Genomic DNA, 22,594 nt, shown 5'->3' with positions numbered 1-22,594 from the left:
TTAGACACGTAACGCTTCATGTACCAGTGCCGCTTAAACACATAACGCCCCCTGTAGCAGTAACGCTTAAACACGTAACACCCCCCCCCCCCCGGTAGCAGTGACGCTTACACGTAACATCCCCTGTACCAGTGCCACTAAGACACGTAACACCCCCTGTACCAGTGCCACTAAGAAACGTGACGCCCCCTTACACACATAACACCCCCTGTACCAGTGACACTTAGACACGTAACGCTTCCAGTACCAGTGCCGCTTACACACGTAACCCCCCTGTAGCAGTAACGCTTACACACGCAACACCCCCTGTAGCAGTGAGGCTTGCACGTAACCCCCCCTGTACCAATGCCACTAGGACACGTAACGCCCCGTGTACCAGTGACGCTTACACACATAACGCCCCCTGTAGCAGTGATGCTTACACACATAACGTCCCCTGTACCAGTCCTGCTAAGACACGTAACGCCCCCTGTACCAGTGATGCTTACACACATAACGCCCCCTGTAGCAGTGATATTTACACACGTAATGCCCCCTGTACCAGTGCCGCTTAGACACGTAACGTCCCCTGTACCAGTGCCACTTACACACGTAACGCCCCCTGTACCAGTGACTATTAAACACGTAACGCCCCCTGTACCAGTGCCGCTTACACATGTAATGCCCCCTGTACCAGTGCTGCTTACACACATTATGCTGCAATCAAACATACACACACAGATACACACCATATACACACACACACATATATATATATATATACACATACACACACACACACACACACACACACACACACATGCATACATACTGTACATACATTACACACATACGCACACAGTCACACATATATACAGTATACACAGATACTGTATACACATACACACTCACTCTCTTTCCAAATACTTACCTAAGGAAGTCTGGCTGTTTGGAGCTGTAGCAGCTCATCCTCCTGTTGCAGCCTGGTCTCGTCTAGCTCCACCCCTTATTCACATCTAGCTCCACCCCCTTTGGATCCCGCCCGGCCACTGAACTGTCACACAGGGGAGGGGAGGGGGAGAGGAGGCTTTGTGCTCAGTGCTACCGGCGCCTGGTGGGAGAGGAAGCTTTGTGCCTCCTCTCCCACCAGGCACCGGTAGCACTGAGCACAAAGCCTCCTCTGCCCCTCTCCTCCCCTGTGCGACATACATTACACACATACGTACACAGTCACACATATATACAGTATACACAGATACTGTATACACATGCACACTCACTCTCTTTCAAAAAACTTACCTAAGGAAGTCTGGCTGGCCGAAGCTGTAGCACAAAGCCTCCTCTCCCACCAGGCACCGGTAGCACTGAGCACAAAGCCTCCTCTGCCCCTCCCCTGTGCGACAGCAGCTCAGCACAGGGATGCAGAGTAGGGAGAGCTCCTCACCAGTCTGGTGCCTACCTGCACTGCATCCCTTTGCTGAGTGGCTAGCGCCGGGCCTGATTTAAAGTATTTATATAGTAGGGAAAAGTGACTATGGACTAAAGAACTCACTGGGAAATATTGAGTGGACACTAATGGTCACCTGAACATTGGGGGATGGAGAACTTTCCAGAGGCCCTCGTGCTTATGCTGGTGCCCTGTTAATGCATGCAGGACGGATGGCAAGGGTGACGTGCACAAGTCTGGAAGTTTCTTGGTGACAAGTGTTGAAGTTTCCAGAGAGTGGTGCTGAGAACTGGGTACATTGGTCGGGAGAATCTGAGTATCCGGGGGGAAAAGAAGCTGTGTCTGTGAGCGCAGGATCTCTGGTTACCCAGAGAGCGGAGCAGCAGTGACAGCTGCTGATACCTGAGCTCTGCCCGCTGCCCGCTGCTCGCCTAACGGACAGCCCATATTGCCTGCCAATCCAAACTGACACGCCCCTGCAACTCACACCCAGGGCCGGCGCCACCACTAGGCAGCTTTAGGCAGCTGCCTATGGGCGCAGACCACTGGAGGGCGGCAGCTCACGCTGCCGATGAATGCTTCCCTTCTTGTCATGTGGAGCGTTACCCCGGAGAGGAGCAGGAGACTGTTGCTAGAACTGTAACCATAGCCGTCAGCACGATGCTTACTCTAAGTGCATAGAGTATTGAAGCCGCTGCCGTAACAGTTGGGCGGCCGCGACATCCTTGCTGCGCTGTCAGTGTGAATGTAACTCATCGGCAGCAGCTTCAATACTCTATGCACTTAGAGTAAGCAGCGTGCTGATGGTTATGGTTACAGTTGTTTTAGCAACAGTCTCCTGCTCCTCTCCGGAGTAACGCTCCACATGTTGCCGCCTCGCACAACAGACGTCTGCGATCTCCTCCGCAATAACCCCCCCCCCCCGACCCCGCGATTGCATATCATTAATATTACAACGCCCCCACTCCCGGACGAAGGCAGCTTTACACAGTCACACTGAGAGTGACTGCCACTGCAGGGATCAATGTTGCCGCGTGTGGCTCCTGTGCAATGTATTGAGGGAGGAGGGGAGCTGCAGCAGGAACTCAGCAGAGGCGGGAGCAGCGGCCAGTCGGCACCCGCAGCACTTCAGCAATGGCGGGCAGTCGGCAACGGCGGACACTCGGCACCCAAGAATGTTGGCAGCAGCAGGAACTCTAGAAAAGAAGGTGTTTTGGGAACCGCACAAGTCCTCAATTTGATAATTAGTAGCCTCTGAAAAACTGAATTATCCCGAATTGCTTCTAGATATAGCAACTAGGGGTATATGGATAGTTAATCCTAGTCCCAACTAATTGTTGCTTTCAGTGGTCAAGAAAAAACCAAAACAAAGAAGTGTTGGAAAGTAGACTCTTTTTTGGGAGCACTCTAATTCAGAGGGTGGCAATATAATTTATTAATACTGATAAAACCATTTTTATTAGGTTACACATTAAAGAATTTTTTAAGGAGTATCTGCGTGAAAAATTAGAAGCTTTGCGAAAATATAGAACAAATTACAAATAGTACGTGATATCCATATCACAATGTATCAGTTGCCGGAGATTAATGGCTGTGGTTACAGAGTTCATTAATCATTACACATTCAGACTCATGTAATGTATGACCATCATTTGTTCAGCAGATATCCATTGTGGGTTACAATAAATGCAGAGAATTAAATCATAGGTCATATGAGAGTCAGGTACCCAGTAGTATATATATGGGTGGGTGACACTGTATAGGGGAGTCAATTTCTTGCAGTACCAGGGTGTTCAGAGGTGGTCTCCCATCCTAGTACTAACCCGGCCTTTCACTGCTTAGCTTCCAAGGTCAGAAAAGATTGGGCATCTCCAGTGATGTATGACCGCAAATATTGTACTCTCCCTCTTGGATCACCTAGATGCGTGCAGCCACTTGGTTTAGTTACCCTTTAACTTGGCAGTCACAAATAGGATATAAACATATTGACGGCCTATTTTTGTAACGGGAAGGTTACACAGCATCCACAATTTGGGCTTGCCTTTTCACTGATGCAAACCAATTTTTTGGAATTCCAAATGCCCAATATTTTGGGTGTGGATGACACTATAGGGGAGTCAATTTGTTGCAGTACCTGGGTGTTCAAAGGTGGTCACCCATCCTTTTACTATCCCGGCCTTTCACTGCTTAGCTTCCAAGGTCAGAAGAGATTGGGCATTTCCAGTGAGGTATGACCGCAAATATTGTACTCACCCTCCTGAATCATCCAAATTTATAAATTGTGATTACCAAAGATAACAAGTTTTATATACATATGGTACAATGTTCGAAAAATTAAATGGGATAATGTGTAGCCACCTGGCTTAATCACCCTGTAACATATCAATCATGGATAACAATATACACATGAGTGAAGGCCTGTTGTGTGGGTAAAATTCCTGGACACCACACAATGTCCACAATTAGGACTTGCCTATCACTCCTGAGAATGCCCAAAGAACACCAGAACGGCCGGACCAAAATCAGTAACTATATAGGTGCAGGACATGATTATGCTGCACAGAAATAGATTTTCTAAATAATCAATTTATGGTACACCCTTATGCACTATACCAGACAATAGCTGAAAGGTGCCCGATGCCTAGAACCTCTAATAGATACCTGCATATATTGTAGAAAAGCAGGCTGGAACTAGGTGCTTGTAGATGATTTGCACATTTGTTGATTTGCTTGAGCCTAATAAGTTCTAAGTTCTGAGCATTTGCTGAAATTTGCCATTGTTGAATTTCAAAAAGAGAAAACACAGTCAGTGATACCTATATAATTGATGTCAGCTTGCAATTGATGTTTATAGCCAGTGTGGATAATCCCAATGGTATACCTTGATGCTGAGGGTATAAGGTCCTTGTGGTATTACTGGTTGGGACAGTTTATCCTGTATTGCTCTTTAACATAATATGAATATGACAATACGGCTGGAGATTATGATATCACTTGTAATGGCTACTAATAGCTCAAAGACAGGAAGAAAGGAAGAAAAGAGAAGAATAGAGGGAGGAAAAAACTTTTTGCTGACAAGCTGATTGTTGTATGTGCAGATCGCAATAAAGAGAGTGCGGGGTATACGATACCAGCTCCGGTCTTAATGCTGTCACTGTGGGACCCGCCTGCTGCCGTGCCCGTGCTCCAGAGACTTCAGGGGCTGCAGCGGCGTGTGGTCGAGGTCTCCCCGTTCAGAAGACGGAGCTTGCGGCCGTTGCCTGGTGACCGTCCTCGGGATTCCGGCTAGTGCGGTCACGTGTGCGCATCACGTGATCGCAGTACTTCCTCCTGACGTACGTTTCGCATTAAGTGCTTGATCACAGGACGTGATGTGTTAGCTGAGAGTTGCAGTTTTTAAACAAGAGTACTGATGATTAATTGGACCTGATAATTGTTTGACACTGGGTCAACCCACATTGGATCATTTAATTGCATGGTTGAGGATACTAGATGTTTCTGTAGGACGGCAATTAGGGATGTGTAAATAATATATATGATATGCGGGAGATGAGTTAATAAGGGCTGCAACCTGATATCATGGTTACTAATACATTTGTATGCCAATTGAATTATTAATGGGCTGAGTTCATAAATTAATTTGAATTTACCGTTAAGTGTGATAAATTGATATCTTGCTGTGCAACATGTAATTGATTATATGAATTATTAAAGTGAATAATTAATCCAATTAATTAAACTGTAACCGCTTTTTGATTAACACTGGAATGACTAGAAAGTAATATTATAATGATTATGAATATATTGAGATATACGATTAATATGTGAGGTGGAAAAATTAGGGATGAGGTGTATTAGAATAAAGTATAGTAAATTATAATAAATTTTAATAGGCATTGTCTTAAATATAGTGTATGTTAGATAATGAATTTGAAAAATAGATTGAGAAAGAGGTACAGAGATAGTTGTGCTAATGAGGAATGACATAGAATAGGAGTGGTATGAATTAGGAGGGGGTGTCTGTAATGCAAGGGTGCATATGGAAGGGTGAAATATTTGTGGCTATAGTGTTTGTAAGTGTATAAGTGTTAAAACAATACGAGGGCAATTTATTGATATTTTGTAAAAACAATTACATGAAGAGCCCATGGTAAACTCTGGTGATAAAAAGTGAGAATTGTGCATGTTACGTGAACTTTATAGTGCATATATGGATATGGGCTAGTGATGCAATGGGATGTGTAAATGATGTGTTTAGGTTAGTACGAATGCAGTAATCTTGTATATATGATGATGGACCATGATCAGTATGATGCTGATTGCCATGAATCATAGTAGGCTTCAGTTCAGGAATACTCCATAATTTATATTTTCATTCATCCCTGCTGGATGCATGGATCCGAGCTTGAAAATCCACTCACTTTCTTTTCTAAGCAGACTTTCGGTGAGATTACCACCTCGGATCCCGAGTCTTATCCTCTCCAAGCCAAAGACTTTTAATTCTTCCCACCTTCTTTCATGGTACGTATAGAAATGACGGGCGACAGATGTCAGTTGTTTGATCTTGGCTTTATCTGAAGCGGCATTGCGGATGGATCCTATGTGCTCTAGAATGCGCTGTTTGAAAGGACGCGTTGTCATGCCTATATACTTTTGATTGCAGCTGCAGTAGATGACTCCTTCAGTTAGACAGTTCATATAGTCCACAATCTGTATCATTTCCCCATATTTATCCTCTATTTCCTTTGTAGGATCAATGTGTTTGCAAACTTTGCATCTTCCGCAGGGATATGTGCCTGTAACTACAGGTTGTTTAGTGGGACATTTTTTAAAATGACTCCGTACGAATCTGTCCCTCAGATTTTTTGATCTACGCCAACTCATGGCAACTTTGGGGCCCAGATTTTTAGACAGGGTCGGGTCTGCGTGTAAAATATGCCAGTGTTTTTGTATTGCCTCTTGGACCTTTCTCCATTCTTGACAGAAATTCCCAACGAAGCGAATAGTTTTGTCGGTGCTTTTGTTTTTGGGATCTTTTTTGAAGATAATGTCCTCTCCTTTTATGGATTTAACTGTCTTTATGGCTTTTTTGATTGAGGTTTTACTATATCCTCTTTCACACAGTCTGTTAGTCAAATCCATACTTTGCACTTTAAATTCTTTATCATCTGAGCAATTTCTGCGGAGACGGAGAAACTCACCCTTTGGTATATTCTTTATAGTGGGAGGGAAATGAGAGCTAGTTTGGTGTAACAGTGTGTTTGTTGCTGTGCTCTTTCGGTATAGATTTGTTGCAATCATTCCTTCTGGGTTTTTATAAATCAATAGGTCTAGAAAGGGCAGTTCTGATTGACTTATAGTATGCGTGAGATGGATATTGAAATTATTGTTATTGAGATGTTCAATAAATTGGTGCAGTAGCGGTAACTCACCTTCCCAGATCATAAGGATATCGTCTATGTAACGATTCCACATGATAACATGGGTTGTAAAAGTGTCATTGGTATCCTTGAAGACGACTTCCCTCTCCCACCATCCAAGAAATATGTTGGCATATGTAGGTGCACAGGCTGCCCCCATAGCCGTACCTCTTGTTTGGAGGTAAAATTGATCGTTAAACGTAAAGAAATTATAGTGTAGCACAAAGTGAAGTAGCTTAACGAGAAATATATGCACTATAAAGTTCACGTAACATGCACAATTCTCACTTTTTATCACCAGAGTTTACCATGGGCTCTTCATGTAATTGTTTTTACAAAATATCAATAAATTGCCCTCGTATTGTTTTAACACTTATACACTTACAAACACTATAGCCACAAATATTTCACCCTTCCATATGCACCCTTGCATTACAGACACCCCCTCCTAATTCATACCACTCCTATTCTATGTCATTCCTCATTAGCACAACTATCTCTGTACCTCTTTCTCAATCTATTTTTCAAATTCATTATCTAACATACACTATATTTAAGACAATGCCTATTAAAATTTATTATAATTTACTATACTTTATTCTAATACACCTCATCCCTAATTTTTCCACCTCACATATTAATCGTATATCTCAATATATTCATAATCATTATAATATTACTTTCTAGTCATTCCAGTGTTAATCAAAAAGCGTTTACAGTTTAATTAATTGGATTAATTACTCACTTTAATAATTCATATAATCAATTACATGTTGCACAGCAAGATATCAATTTATCACACTTAACGATAAATTAAAATTAATTTATGAACTCAGCCCATTAATAATTCAATTGGCATACAAATGTATTAGTAACCATGATATCAGGTTACAGCCCTTATTAACTCATCTCCCGCATATCATATATATTATTTACACATCCCTAATTGCCGTCCTACAGAAACATCTAGTATCCTCAACCATGCAATTAAATGATCCAATGTGGGTTGACCCAGTGTCAAACAATTATCAGGTCCAATTAATCATCAGTACTCTTGTTTAAAAACTGCAACTCTCAGCTAACACATCACGTCCTGTGATCAAGCACTTAATGCGAAACGTACGTCAGGAGGAAGTACTGTGATCACGTGATGCGCACACGTGACCGCACTAGCCGGAATCCCGAGGACGGTCAACAGGCAACGGCCGCAAGCTCCGTCTTCTGAACGGGGAGACCTCGACCACACGCCGCTGCAGCCCCTGAAGTCTCTGGAGCACGGGCACGGCAGCAGGCGGGTCCCACAGTGACAGCATTAAGACCGGAGCTGGTATCGTATACCCCGCACTCTCTTTATTGCGATCTGCACATACAACAATCAGCTTGTCAGCAAAAAGTTTTTTCCTCCCTCTATTCTTCTCTTTTCTTCCTTTCTTCCTGTCTTTGAGCTATTAGTAGCCATTACAAGTGATAACATAATCTCCAGCCGTATTGTCATATTCATATTATGTTAAAGAGCAATACAGGATAAACTGTCCCAACCAGTAATACCACAAGGACCTTATACCCTCAGCATCAAGGTATACCATTGGGATTATCCACACTGGCTATAAACATCAATTGCAAGCTGACATCAATTATATAGGTATCACTGACTGTGTTTTCTCTTTTTGAAATTCAACAATGGCAAATTTCAGCAAATGCTCAGAACTTAGAACTTATTAGGCTCAAGCAAATCAACAAATGTGCAAATCATCTACAAGCACCTAGTTCCAGCCTGCTTTTCTACAATATATGCAGGTATCTATTAGAGGTTCTAGGCATCAGGCACCTTTCAGCTATTGTCTGGTATAGTGCATAAGGGTGTACCATAAATTGATTATTTAGAAAATCTATTTCTGTGCAGCATAATCATGTCCTGCACCTATATAGTTACTGATTTTGGTCCGGCCGTTCTGGTGTTCTTTGGGCATTCTCAGGAGTGATAGGCAAGTCCTAATTGTGGACATTGTGTGGTGTCCAGGAATTTTACCCACACAACAGGCCTTCACTCATGTGTATATTGTTATCCATGATTGATATGTTACAGGGTGATTAAGCCAGGTGGCTACACATTATCCCATTTAATTTTTCGAACATTGTACCATATGTATATAAAACTTGTTATCTTTGGTAATCACAATTTATAAATTTGGATGATTCAGGAGGGTGAGTACAATATTTGCGGTCATACCTCACTGGAAATGCCCAATCTCTTCTGACCTTGGAAGCTAAGCAGTGAAAGGCCGGGATAGTAAAAGGATGGGTGACCACCTTTGAACACCCAGGTACTGCAACAAATTGACTCCCCTATAGTGTCATCCACACCCAAAATATTGGGCATTTGGAATTCCAAAAAATTGGTTTGCATCAGTGAAAAGGCAAGCCCAAATTGTGGATGCTGTGTAACCTTCCCGTTACAAAAATAGGCCGTCAATATGTTTATATCCTATTTGTGACTGCCAAGTTAAAGGGTAACTAAACCAAGTGGCTGCACGCATCTAGGTGATCCAAGAGGGAGAGTACAATATTTGCGGTCATACATCACTGGAGATGCCCAATCTCTTCTGACCTTGGAAGCTAAGCAGTGAAAGGCCGGGTTAGTACTAGGATGGGAGACCACCTCTGAGCACCCTGGTACTGCAAGAAATTGACTCCCCTATACAGTGTCACCCACCCATATATATACTACGGGGTACCTGACTCTCATATGACCTATGATTTAATTCTCTGCATTTATTGTAATCCACAATGGATATCTGCTGAACAAATGATGGTCATACATTACATGAGTCTGAATGTGTAATGATTAATGAACTCTGTAACCACAGCCATTAATCTCCGGCAACTGATACATTGTGATATGGATATCACGTACTATTTGTAATTTGTTCTATATTTTCGCAAAGCTTCTAATTTTTCACGCAGATACTCCTTAAAAAATTCTTTAATGTGTAACCTAATAAAAATGGTTTTATCAGTATTAATAAATTATATTGCCACCCTCTGAATTAGAGTGCTCCCAAAAAAGAGTCTACTTTCCAACACTTCTTTGTTTTGTTTTTTTCTTAGCAGCAGGAACTCGGCAGCGAAGGGATAGGCAAGTACATGGCTACACTGAGCTCCAGGGAGAGGCTGCCAGTCGGCTGCCCTGCTATGCAGCATAAGATTGTCAGGAGGACTCCAAGCTCCTCCAGATGTTTAAGTGTGACCTTAATTTATGTGTATGTATTTTATATGTGTGTATGTGTGGTGTGTTTATGTATGTGTGTAGTAAATATATATATATATATATATATATAAAAATATATTTACATACATACATACATATATCCATACACACACACACACACACACACACACACACACACACACACACACACACACACACACACACACACACACACACACACACACACACACACCAGAGTTAATAGCTCCTCTTATAAAAAATTATACAGCCACAGTTTTTCTGTTTTTTTTTTTTAACACCCATGGAGTGTCATCTGGTTGCTGAATTGCATTGAATGGGGAGGGGGGTGGGTGCAGTCTTACACATTTGAGTATATTTATATTTATGTGTGTGTGTGTGTGTATATATATTTATATATATATATTCTTTAAATGTATAGCATTTATCTGGAAACCCCCTCTTAGAAATCCTGCATTTTCCCCTGCGGGCCCTCCCGCCCTGCCCTTCATGATCGCAACACAGAGGGCGGTCAAGGGGTCGGGTTCCTCCTACTGCACCACCACATATGGCAGGATAAAGGACCAGGGGCTCGTTGGATAGGTGAGAGCTTCATTTAATATATGACGGGTGGGGGTGAGAGGGGGGGGGGGAATACTTAAGGGGTGGGGGGGATTATTTAATCTATACAGCATAGGGCGGGGGTGAGGGTGCATCTTTAAATATATAAGGGATGGAGGTGCTGGAAGGGGGAAAGAGATGACATTATATATATGTGCTGCTTTGAACTTGGCGCAAGATAAAGATACGGTTGTGTTTTATATATATATATATATATATATATATATATATATTATACACTAGTTACCAGCCCATCAAAATGACGGAACATCATAACAGTAATGCCAGAGCCAGTGGCTGTGCACACCTGGACGGAGCAACACTTGAACTGCTTGGTCGGGCGCCATATAGTGTCTGCCAGCACGAAAAAACACTCAAATTTGAGTGTGTGCTTGCGGTGTTGTGGTGCCTTGCTGATGTTATATGCCGGCGGGTGGTATAACTTAAGAGCCCTACACACTGGTCGATACCAGTGAAAGATATGAACGAGCTCATTCATTAATGAACGAGATACCGTTCATATCTTTCAGTGTATAGGCACCAGCGATGAACGATGCGCGGCCCCGCGCTCGTTCATCGCTGGTGCCGGCTCGTTTAAACATGCAGGCCAATATGGACAATATCGTCCATATTAGCATGCATTGCTATAGAGCTGGGTGATGGGGGGAGTGAAGAAACTTCACTCCCCCCATCACCTCCCCCCCCTACCCCCGCCGCTGGGTCGCCCGTCTGCAGCATCTCTGAGTCTGTAGGGCCCTTTACAGTTGGTGGGAGATGTATGCCTATGTCTTTGCAGGAGCTATTTATCCAGGCTTCCCTTAGCAATGAGCAGCAGCCAGATAGCTCAGATCGCGATCTCCCGAGCCATCTTCATGGAGCTGAGCTTGACTGCTGCCAGGGCAGATTGAGATGGAAAACCAGCCGGGGAAAGCTCCATAAGCAGCCCCAATGGAGGCAGGGTTTGCTGAGGGGGGCGGGTTCCAGGACTGGTTCTAGACCTTGTGGCGCCCAGGGTGAACGTTTCCTTTGGTGCCCCCCTCTTCCCCATTCAAAACAGGGACAGTGCGCGCTGATTGCGCGTGCCAAAAATGTAGGGGAGGGGCTTCACGAGGGAAGGGACATGGCCACAGAATAGTACCAATTCACATTACACCACACAGTAGTACCCCTTATACACGCCAGGTAGAGCCCTTTATACACAATATGCCAGGTAGAGCCCCTTTTACACACTGCGCCAGGTAGCCAATTATACGCACTGCACTAGGTAAAGCCTATTATACACAGGTAGCCCCTTATACACATTGCACCAGGTTTTCCATTGTACACATGGCAACAGGTTTTCCATTATACACATTGCACCAGGTAGCCCCATAAACACATTATGCCTGGTAGGCCATTATACACACTGCACCAGGTAGAGCCTATTATACACAGGTAGCCCCTTATACACATTGCACCAGGTTTTCCTTTGTACACATGGCACCAGGTTTTCCATTATACACATTGCTCCAGGTAGCCCCTTATAAACATTGCACCAGGTAGCCCCATATACACATTGCGCCAGGTAGACCATTATACACACTGCACCAGGTAGAGCCTATTATACACAGGAAGCCCCTTATACACATTGCACCAGGTAGTCCATTATACAAATTGCACCAGCTAGCCATAACTCACCATCCGGCGCCTGTGGTTCCTTGGCTCTATGTTCTTCTCATACTTCTACCCAGCTTGAAGCTGAGGGGGAGTGAGTACTGGCAGGAGGCGGCCAGCAGGAAGCCGCCAGGAGAGGGGGGTGGCCGGCAGGAGAAAGCGGTGGGGTGCGAGCAGCGTGAAGTGGACAGGATGGGAGGTGGCTGGCCGGTAGCAGGGGGCATTGCAATGCAAGTAGTAGACGGGGGCTGATGGCGCTGGTAGGGTGACTGCAGCCTCAGGCTGCAGCGCCCCAGGCGCCCACCCTGCTAGCCAACACCTAAAACCACAACTGGCGGGATCCCCTGAGTTGGACGAGCAGCGACCCTCCCCGCATTCCCTTCCCCGTAGCCAACACTCCAACTCCGCCAACAAAGCCCCTCCGAGTGCACATAGTGTAGCCGAATGCACATGGACCGAGTGTGTCCACAGAGCTTCAGATCACCTGCCTGAGAATAGCCCCCAGTGTTAGCAACCCATAGTCTGTGCATGCAACTAACCCCAGCAATAAGACCATGTCACCACACACAGAAAGCCTGCCCCCCCCACTCCACCCCCCACCCCTGTTCTCCCCAGCCCCCCTAAGCCTGTCCCTTCCAACACACATACCCTGTTCCCCACAGCCCTTCCACTCTCCCACGTTTTCCCCAGTGACACTGACTGAACCTTCTGGACACAGCAGGACTCGGAGTAGACAGGCTGACCAGTCGGGGGCGTGGCCTAATCACGGACCCGTGGCCACGCCCCTTTGAGAAAAACTAAAAACAACCTACCATTGAGCAAGCACCACTATCCGGGACCGGACAAGTGGATAAGTCACCCTGCGTCCCGGCAGGCAAGTCTCACTATAGCTATCCACCCTGCTTACTGTACCCCTCTCCACCAGCACCTGCAGATAGATCGAGCCTCTTCCCAGCCAGCTGTCAATCACCATCAGCTGCCACTCATCAGACTGGACACCATATCTGCTGATGTTTGAAAGCAAGAGCTGTAATAGCCACCAAAAACCAGGACAGTGCCCAGGGCTAGACAAACAATGGGGCGAATGGAGCTCCAGCTCCAGGCCTCCACATAAAATTAGGCCCATCATCTTGACAGTATGATGAAAACAAGCCACCTAGCTGTCCACACGATCGCCCATAAATCATAAGTCTTAGGGCCAGATGCATCATCACTTGAAAAGTGATAAAATGGAGAGTGAAAAAGAACCAGCCAATTAGCTCCTAACTGCCATTTTTCAAACACGTCCTGTGACATGGCAGGTAGGAGCTGATTGGCTGCTACTTTTTCACTCTCCATTTTATCACTTTCCAAGTGATGATACATCTGTCCGTTACAGTTGTATTTTTAGTTTTCTCACAAAATTTGTACAGTTTTCTTTTTTTACGTATTTTTTGAGACAGTGCATCTGATAGTGTAGGGGTGTACACACCTACATGGCACTGACCACACCCACACAGCACTGACCACACCCACGTGGCACTGACCACACCTGCACAGCACTGACCACAGCTACACAGCACTGACCACACCCACATGGCACTGACCACAGCCACATGGCACTGACCACACCCACACAGAGCCGGGGGAGTGTATAAGGAGCAATAGGCAGATTATTGGTGGAGTATTGCTGTGGTCTGGAAACACTCCCATGCACTGCAGCCGCACACAGACACAGCTGCAGGAATCATCCACAGCAGTGAGCATAATTCCCATAGACATTGCTGTATAATAGTTCAGAGACACGGAACACCAGTCACCAGATTACACTTCAGGAAGCATAAAGTATAGACACTGGCACTGTCTAGGTGACCTGTATGAGGAGTAGGAAGGCTATTCTGCAGGGGCGTTTTATATAGAGGAGGAGGCCCGTGTGTAGCCTTCTGCTTCAGGGGCCCCCTCCTCTCTGACTGATGCACAGGTGTTTTAATACTTACCTCTCCGGATTCCCCTGGCGGTGCCATCCTTTTCCGCAGCTGCAATAGAGTCTGAGAACAGACTCTATTGCGCATACGCAAACCTCCGGGAACACGACGTGGCGGACATTTTCCCGAAGATTTTGCTAATGCGCATGCACAAAACTCCGGAAAAATGGCCGCCGTGCCATCTTTCTGGAGTTTTCAGCAGGCGCAACAGAGTTTGTTCCCCCTAGTGTTCAAACTCTATTACGCTGCCGAGAAGGGATGGTTTCCGACGGGGGACTCCGGAGAGGTATTAAACTAATGGGTGCAGTGTGTGCGGGGTGGGCTCCCCTGCACCCTGGGGGTCCATGTGCCTCGCACACACTGCACCCATTATAGATATGCCAACCCGGGGGCCACCCTGTTAGAGGTGTACTAGGACCTACCTCTCTTCCCGCTCTGAGGCATGCTAATGCTTACCACACTCCCGGGTAGGCGTGCAAGGTCTTATCACACTCCCTGGTAGCATTCCGTGTGAAGTGGTCGGGGTGGGTCTCGAACCCACAATGCCGGATTCCCAGACACTGAGGCAGTCACTACACCACAGTGCCTGCCAGTAGCTGAGAGTAGAGATGAGCGCCTGAAATTTTTCGGGTTTTGTGTTTTGGTTTTGGGTTCGGTTCCGCGGCCGTGTTTTGGGTTCGAACGCGTTTTGGCAAAACCTCACCGAATTTTTTTTGTCGGATTCGGGTGTGTTTTGGATTCGGGTGTTTTTTTCCAAAAACACTAAAAAACAGCTTAAATCATAGAATTTGGGGGTCATTTTGATCCCAAAGTATTATTAACCTCAAAAACCATAATTTACACTCATTTTCAGTCTATTCTGAATACCTCACACCTCACAATATTATTTTTAGTCCTAAAATTTGCACCGAGGTCGCTGTGCGAGTAAGATAAGCGACCCTAGTGGCCGACACAAACACCGGGCCCATCTAGGAGTGGCACTGCAGTGTCACGCAGGATGTCCCTTCCAAAAAACCCTCCCCAAACAGCACATGACGCAAAGAAAAAAAGAGGCGCAATGAGGTAGCTGTGTGAGTAAGATTAGCGACCCTAGTGGCCGACACAAACACCGGGCCCATCTAGGAGTGGCACTGCAGTGTCACGCAGGATGGCCCTTCCAAAAAACCCTCCCCAAACAGCACATGACGCAAAGAAAAAAAGAGGCGCAATGAGGTAGCTGTGTGAGTAAGATTAGCGACCCTAGTGGCCGACACAAACACCGGGCCCATCTAGGAGTGGCACTGCAGTGTCACGCAGGATGGCCCTTCCAAAAAACCCTCCCCAAACAGCACATGACGCAAAGAAAAAAAGAGGCGCAATGAGGTAGCTGACTGTGTGAGTAAGATTAGCGACCCTAGTGGCCGACACAAACACCGGGCCCATCTAGGAGTGGCACTGCAGTGTCACGCAGGATGTCCCTTCCAAAAACCCTCCCCAAACAGCACATGACGCAAAGAAAAAAAGAGGCGCAATGAGGTAGCTGTGTGAGTAAGATTAGCGACCCTAGTGGCCGACACAAACACCGGGCCCATCTAGGAGTGGCACTGCAGTGTCACGCAGGATGGCCCTTCCAAAAAACCCTCCCCAAACAGCACATGACGCAAAGAAAAAAAGAGGCGCAATGAGGTAGCTGTGTGAGTAAGATTAGCGACCCTAGTGGCCGACACAAACACCGGGCACATCTAGGAGTGGCACTGCAGTGTCACGCAGGATGTCCCTTCCAAAAAACCCTCCCCAAACAGCACATGACGCAAAGAAAAAAAGAGGCGCAATGAGGTAGCTGACTGTGTGAGTAAGATTAGCGACCCTAGTGGCCGACACAAACACCGGGCCCATCTAGGAGTGGCACTGCAGTGTCACGCAGGATGGCCCTTCCAAAAAACCCTCCCCAAACAGCACATGACGCAAAGAAAAAAAGAGGCGCAATGAGGTAGCTGTGTGAGTAAGATTAGCGACCCTAGTGGCCGACACAAACACCGGGCCCATCTAGGAGTGGCACTGCAGTGTCACGCAGGATGTCCCTTCCAAAAAACCCTCCCCAATCAGCACATGATGCAAAGAAAAAGAAAAGAAAAAAGAGGTGCAAGATGGAATTGTCCTTGGGCCCTCCCACCCACCCTTATGTTGTATAAACAAAACAGGACATGCACACTTTAACCAACCCATCATTTCAGTGACAGGGTCTGCCACACGACTGTGACTGATATGACGGGTTGGTTTGGACCCCCCCCAAAAAAGAAGCAATTAATCTCTCCTTGCACAAACTGGCTCTACAGAGGCAAGATGTCCACCTCATCTTCACCCTCCGATATATCACCGTGTACATCCCCCTCCTCACAGATTATCAATTCGTCCCCACTGGAATCCACCATCTCAGCTCCCTGTGTACTTTGTGGAGGCAATTGCTGCTGGTCAATGTCTCCGCGGAGGAATTGATTATAATTCATTTTAATGAACATCATCTTCTCCACATTTTCTGGATGTAACCTCGTACGCCGATTGCTGACAATTCTCCATATTCTCCATATTTTAATAGGCACAACTAAAAGGCACCTCAGGTAAACAATGGAGATGGATGGATTGGATACTAGTATACAATTATGGACGGGCTGCCGAGTGCCGACACAGAGGTAGCCACAGTCGTGAACTACCGCACTGTACTGTGTCTGCTGCTAATATATAGACTGGTTGATAAAGAGATAGTATACTCGTAACTAGTATGTATGTATAAAGAAAGAAAAAAAAACCACGGTTAGGTGGTATATACAATTATGGACGGGCTGCCGAGTGCCGACACAGAGGTAGCCACAGCCGTGAACTACCGCACTGTACTGTGTCTGCTGCTAATATATAGACTGGTTGATAAAGAGATAGTATACTCGTAACTAGTATGTATGTATAAAGAAAGAAAAAAAAACCACGGTTAGGTGGTATATACAATTATGGACGGGCTGCCGAGTGCCGACACAGAGGTAGCCACAGCCGTGAACTACCGCACTGTACTGTGTCTGCTGCTAATATATAGACTGGTTGATAAAGAGATAGTATACTCGTAACTAGTATGTATGTATAAAGAAAGAAAAAAAAACCACGGTTAGGTGGTATATACAATTATGGACGGGCTGCCGAGTGCCGACACAGAGGTAGCCACAGCCGTGAACTACCGCACTGTACTGTGTCTGCTGCTAATATATAGACTGGTTGATAAAGAGATAGTATACTCGTAACTAGTATGTATGTATAAAGAAAGAAAAAAAAACCACGGTTAGGTGGTATATACAATTATGGACGGGCTGCCGAGTGCCGACACAGAGGTAGCCACAGCCGTGAACTACCGCACTGTACTGTGTCTGCTGCTAATATATAGACTGGTTGATAAAGAGATAGTATACTCGTAACTAGTATGTATGTATAAAGAAAGAAAAAAAACCACGGTTAGGTGGTATATACAATTATGGACGGGCTGCCGAGTGCCGACACAGAGGTAGCCACAGCCGTGAACTACCGCACTGTACTGTGTCTGCTGCTAATATATAGACTGGTTGATAAAGAGATAGTATACTCGTAACTAGTATGTATGTATAAAGAAAGAAAAAAAAACCACGGTTAGGTGGTATATACAATTATGGACGGGCTGCCGAGTGCCGACACAGAGGTAGCCACAGCCGTGAACTACCGCACTGTACTGTGTCTGCTGCTAATATATAGACTGGTTGATAAAGAGATAGTATACTCGTAACTAGTATGTATGTATAAAGAAAGAAAAAAAAACCACGGTTAGGTGGTATATACAATTATGGACGGGCTGCCGAGTGCCGACACAGAGGTAGCCACAGCCGTGAACTACCGCACTGTACTGTGTCTGCTGCTAATATATAGACTGGTTGATAAAGAGATAGTATACTCGTAACTAGTATGTATGTATAAAGAAAGAAAAAAAAACCACGGTTAGGTGGTATATACAATTATGGACGGGCTGCCGAGTGCCGACACAGAGGTAGCCACAGCCGTGAACTACCGCACTGTACTGTGTCTGCTGCTAATATATAGACTGGTTGATAAAGAGATAGTATACTCGTAACTAGTATGTATGTATAAAGAAAGAAAAAAAAACCACGGTTAGGTGGTATATACAATTATGGACGGGCTGCCGAGTGCCGACACAGAGGTAGCCACAGCCGTGAACTACCGCACTGTACTGTGTCTGCTGCTAATATATAGACTGGTTGATAAAGAGATAGTATACTCGTAACTAGTATGTATGTATAAAGAAAGAAAAAAAAACCACGGTTAGGTGGTATATACAATTATGGACGGGCTGCCGAGTGCCGACACAGAGGTAGCCACAGCCGTGAACTACCGCACTGTACTGTGTCTGCTGCTAATATATAGACTGGTTGATAAAGAGATAGTATACTCGTAACTAGTATGTATGTATAAAGAAAGAAAAAAAAACCACGGTTAGGTCACTGGTATATACAATTATGGACGGGCTGCCGAGTGCCGACACAGAGGTAGCCACAGCCGTGAACTACCGCACTGTACTGTGTCTGCTGCTAATATAGACTGGTTGATAAAGAGATAGTATACTACTAATATTATATACTGGTGGTCAGGTCACTGGTCACTAGTCACACTGGCAGTGGCACTCCTGCAGCAAAAGTGTGCACTGTTTAATTTTAATATAATATTATGTACTCCTGGCTCCTGCTATAACCTATAACTGGCACTGCAGTAGTGCTCCCCAGTCTCCCCCACAATTATAAGCTGTGTGAGCTGAGCAGTCAGACAGATATATAATATATATAGATGATGCAGCACACTGGCCTGAGCCTGAGCAGTGCACACAGATATGGTATGTGACTGAGTCACTGTGTGCTGTGTATCGCTTTTTTCAGGCAGAGAACGGATTATAAATAAAAGTGGTGGTCACTGGTCACTATCAGCAAAACTCTGCACTGTACACTACTGAGTACTCCTAATGCTCCCCAAAATTAGTAAATCAAGTGTCTCTCTAATCTATTCTAATTCTAAACGGAGAGGACGCCAGCCACGTCCTCTCCCTATCAATCTCAATGCACGTGTGAAAATGGCGGCGACGCGCGGCTCCTTATATAGAATCCGAGTCTCGCGATAGAATCCGAGCCTCGCGAGAATCCGACAGCGTCATGATGACGTTCGGGCGCGCTCGGGTTAACCGAGCAAGGCGGGAAGATCCGAGTCGCTCGGACCCGTGAAAAAAAACATGAAGTTCTGGCGGGTTCGGATTCAGAGAAACCGAACCCGCTCATCTCTAGCTGAGAGTAGTTCTAGGACCCATGAAGCTTAGTTACTATGGCACTGTGCAGCAGCACCACCAGGGCAGGAGAGTCTGTTATAACTGTGACCCTTTTATGTTTCATATCAAAATATTTTTGCTGTTTTGTAATAAATCGTTTAGGATTATATAGATTTTAAATAATAAAATATGAATTTCTTATTAATCATGACAATTTAGTAATTAATGTAATAATAGTTTAATTTAAAGCAGGGCCGGTGCTAGGGTGTTCGGTGCCCCCCTGCAAATAATACATTTGCGCCCTACTGTACTTTACAAAGGGACAGCGCACATAATACCCCCTATAGTAGTGATGCTTACACACGTAACGCCCCCTGTACCAGTGCCGCCTACACAAGTAACGCCCCCCTGTAGCAGTAATGCTTACACACCTAACGCCCCCGGTAGCAGTGACGCTTACACGTAACATCCCCTGTACCAGTGCCACTAAGACACGTAATGCCCCCTGTACCAGTGACGCTTAAACACCTAACGCCCCCGGAAGCAGTGACGCTTACACGTAACGCCCCCTGTAGCAGTAATGCTTACACACGTAACGCCCCCGGTAGCAGTGACGCTTACACGTAACATCCCCTGTACCAGTGCCACTAAGACACATAACGCCCGCTGTACCAGTGCCGCTTACACACGTGGCCCCCCCCTGTAGCAGTAACGCTTACACACATAACCCTCTAGCAGTGACGCTTACACGTAACCCCCCCTCTACCAATGCCACTAAGACACGTAACGCCCCGTGTACCAGTGACGCTTACACACATAACGTCCCCTATACCAGTACCGCTTAGACAAGTAACGTCCCCTTTACCAGTGCCACTTACACACGTAACGCCCCCTGTACCAGTGACGATTAAACATGTAACCCCCCCTGTACCAGTGCCGCTTACACATGTAACGCCCCCTGTACCAGTGCTGCTTACACACATTATGCCGCAATCAAACATACACACACAGATACACACCACATACACATATATATATATATATATTTCTCTAACGTCCTAAGTGGATGCTGGGGACTCCGTAAGGACCATGGGGAATAGCGGCTCCGCAGGAGACTGGGCACATCTAAAGAAAGCTTTAGGACTACCTGGTGTGCACTGGCTCCTCCCCCCATGACCCTCCTCCAAGCCTCAGTTAGATTTCTGTGCCCGACGAGAAGGGTGCACACTAGGGGCTCTCCTGAGCTTCTTAGTGAAAGTTTTAGTTTAGGTTTGTTATTTTAAGTGAGACCTGCTGGCAACAGGCTCACTGCATCGAGGGACTAAGGGGAGAAGAAGCGAACTCACCTGCGTGCAGAGTGGATTGGGCTTCTCGGCTACTGGACATTAGCTCCAGAGGGACGATCACAGGTTCAGCCTGGATGGGTCCCGGAGCCGCGCCGCCGGCCCCCTTACAGAGCCAGAAGAGCGAAGAGGTCCGGAAAAATCGGCGGCAGAAGACGTTCCTGTCTTCAGATAAGGTAGCGCACAGCACTGCAGCTGTGCGCCATTGCTCTCAGCACACTTCATACTCCGGTCACTGAGGGTGCAGGGCGCTGGGGGGGGCGCCCTGAGACGCAATAAAACACGATAAAAATACCTTACATGGCAAAAAATGCATCACATATAGCTCCTGGGCTATATGGATGCATTTAACCCCTGCCAGAATATACAGAAAAACGGGTGATAAGGCCGCCGAAAAGGGGGCGGAGCCTATCTCCTCAGCACACTGGCGCCATTTTCCCTCACAGCTCAGTTGGAGGGAAGCTCCCTGGCTCTTCCCTGCACTACAGAAAGGGTTAAAAAAAGAGAGGGGGGCACTAATTAGGCGCAGTATTAAAACATACAGCAGCTATAAGGGGAAAAACACTTATATAAGGTTATCCCTGTATATATATATAGCGCTCTGGTGTGTGCTGGCATACTCTCCCTCTGTCTCCCCAAAGGGCTAGTGGGGTCCTGTCCTCTATCAGAGCATTCCCTGAGTGTGTGCTGTGTGTCGGTACGTTTGTGTCGACATGTATGAGGAGAAAAATGATGTGGAGACGGAGCAGAGTGTCTGTAACAGTGATGTCACCACCTAGGGGGTCGACACCTGAGTGGATGTACTGTTGAAAATTACGTGACAGTGTCAGCTCTGTATAAAAAAACAGTGGTTGACATGAGACAGCCGGCTACTCAGCTTGTGCCTGTCCAGACGTCTCATAGGCCGTCAGGGGCTCTAAAGCGCCCGTTACCTCAGATGGCAGATACAGACGCCGACACGGATACTGACTCCTGTGTCGACGGTGAAGAGACAACCGTGATTTCCAGTAGGGCCACACGTTACATGATTGAGACAATGGAAAATGTTTTATACATTTCTGATAATACGAGTACCACCAAAAAGGGGTATTATGTTCGGTGAGGGAAAAACTACCTGTAGTTTTCCTGAATCTGAAAAATAAAATGAGGTGTGTGATGATACGTGGGTTTCCCCCCGATAACAATTGATAATTTCTTAAAAAGTATTGGCTGTATACCCTTTCCCGCCAGAGGTTAGGGTGCGTTGGGAAACACCCCCTAGGCGGGATAAGGTGCTCACACGCTTGTAAGAACAAGGGCTCTACCTTCTCATGAGATGGCCGCCCTTAAGGATCCTGCTGATAGAAAGCAGGAGGGTATCCAAAAATGTATTCACACACATACTGGTGTTATACTGCGACCAGCAATCGCCTCAGCCTGGAGGTGCAGTGCTGGGTTGGCATGGTCGGATTCCCTGACTGGAAATATTGATATCCTAGATAAGGATAGTATATTATTGCCTATAGAGCATTTAAAAGATGCATTTCTATATATGCATGATGCACAGCAGAATATTTGCCGACTGGCATCAAGTATAAGTGCGTTGTCCAATTCTACCAGTAAAATGGTCAGGTGATGCGGATTC

The 22,594-nt window shown here is 45.8% G+C and overlaps 4 pseudogenes; 2 read left to right on the top strand and 2 right to left on the bottom strand.

Annotated features, from left to right (window-relative positions):
• Window positions 1–3,199: 3,199 nt before the first annotated feature.
• On the bottom strand, window positions 3,200–3,319 carry LOC134930013 (5S ribosomal RNA; annotated as a pseudogene).
• Window positions 3,320–3,548: 229 nt separating this feature from the next.
• Window positions 3,549–3,668, bottom strand: LOC134929724 (5S ribosomal RNA; annotated as a pseudogene).
• A 5,394-nt stretch (window positions 3,669–9,062) lies between these two features.
• LOC134929723 (5S ribosomal RNA) lies at window positions 9,063–9,182 on the top strand (annotated as a pseudogene).
• Window positions 9,183–9,411: 229 nt separating this feature from the next.
• LOC134929760 (5S ribosomal RNA) lies at window positions 9,412–9,531 on the top strand (annotated as a pseudogene).
• The last annotated feature ends 13,063 nt before the right edge of the window (window positions 9,532–22,594 follow it).

This window comes from Pseudophryne corroboree, chromosome 5, assembly GCF_028390025.1.
Source record: "Pseudophryne corroboree isolate aPseCor3 chromosome 5, aPseCor3.hap2, whole genome shotgun sequence".
In the NCBI taxonomy this organism is placed as follows: domain Eukaryota; kingdom Metazoa; phylum Chordata; class Amphibia; order Anura; family Myobatrachidae; genus Pseudophryne; species Pseudophryne corroboree.
This window is presented reverse-complemented; position numbering and strand designations above follow the sequence as displayed.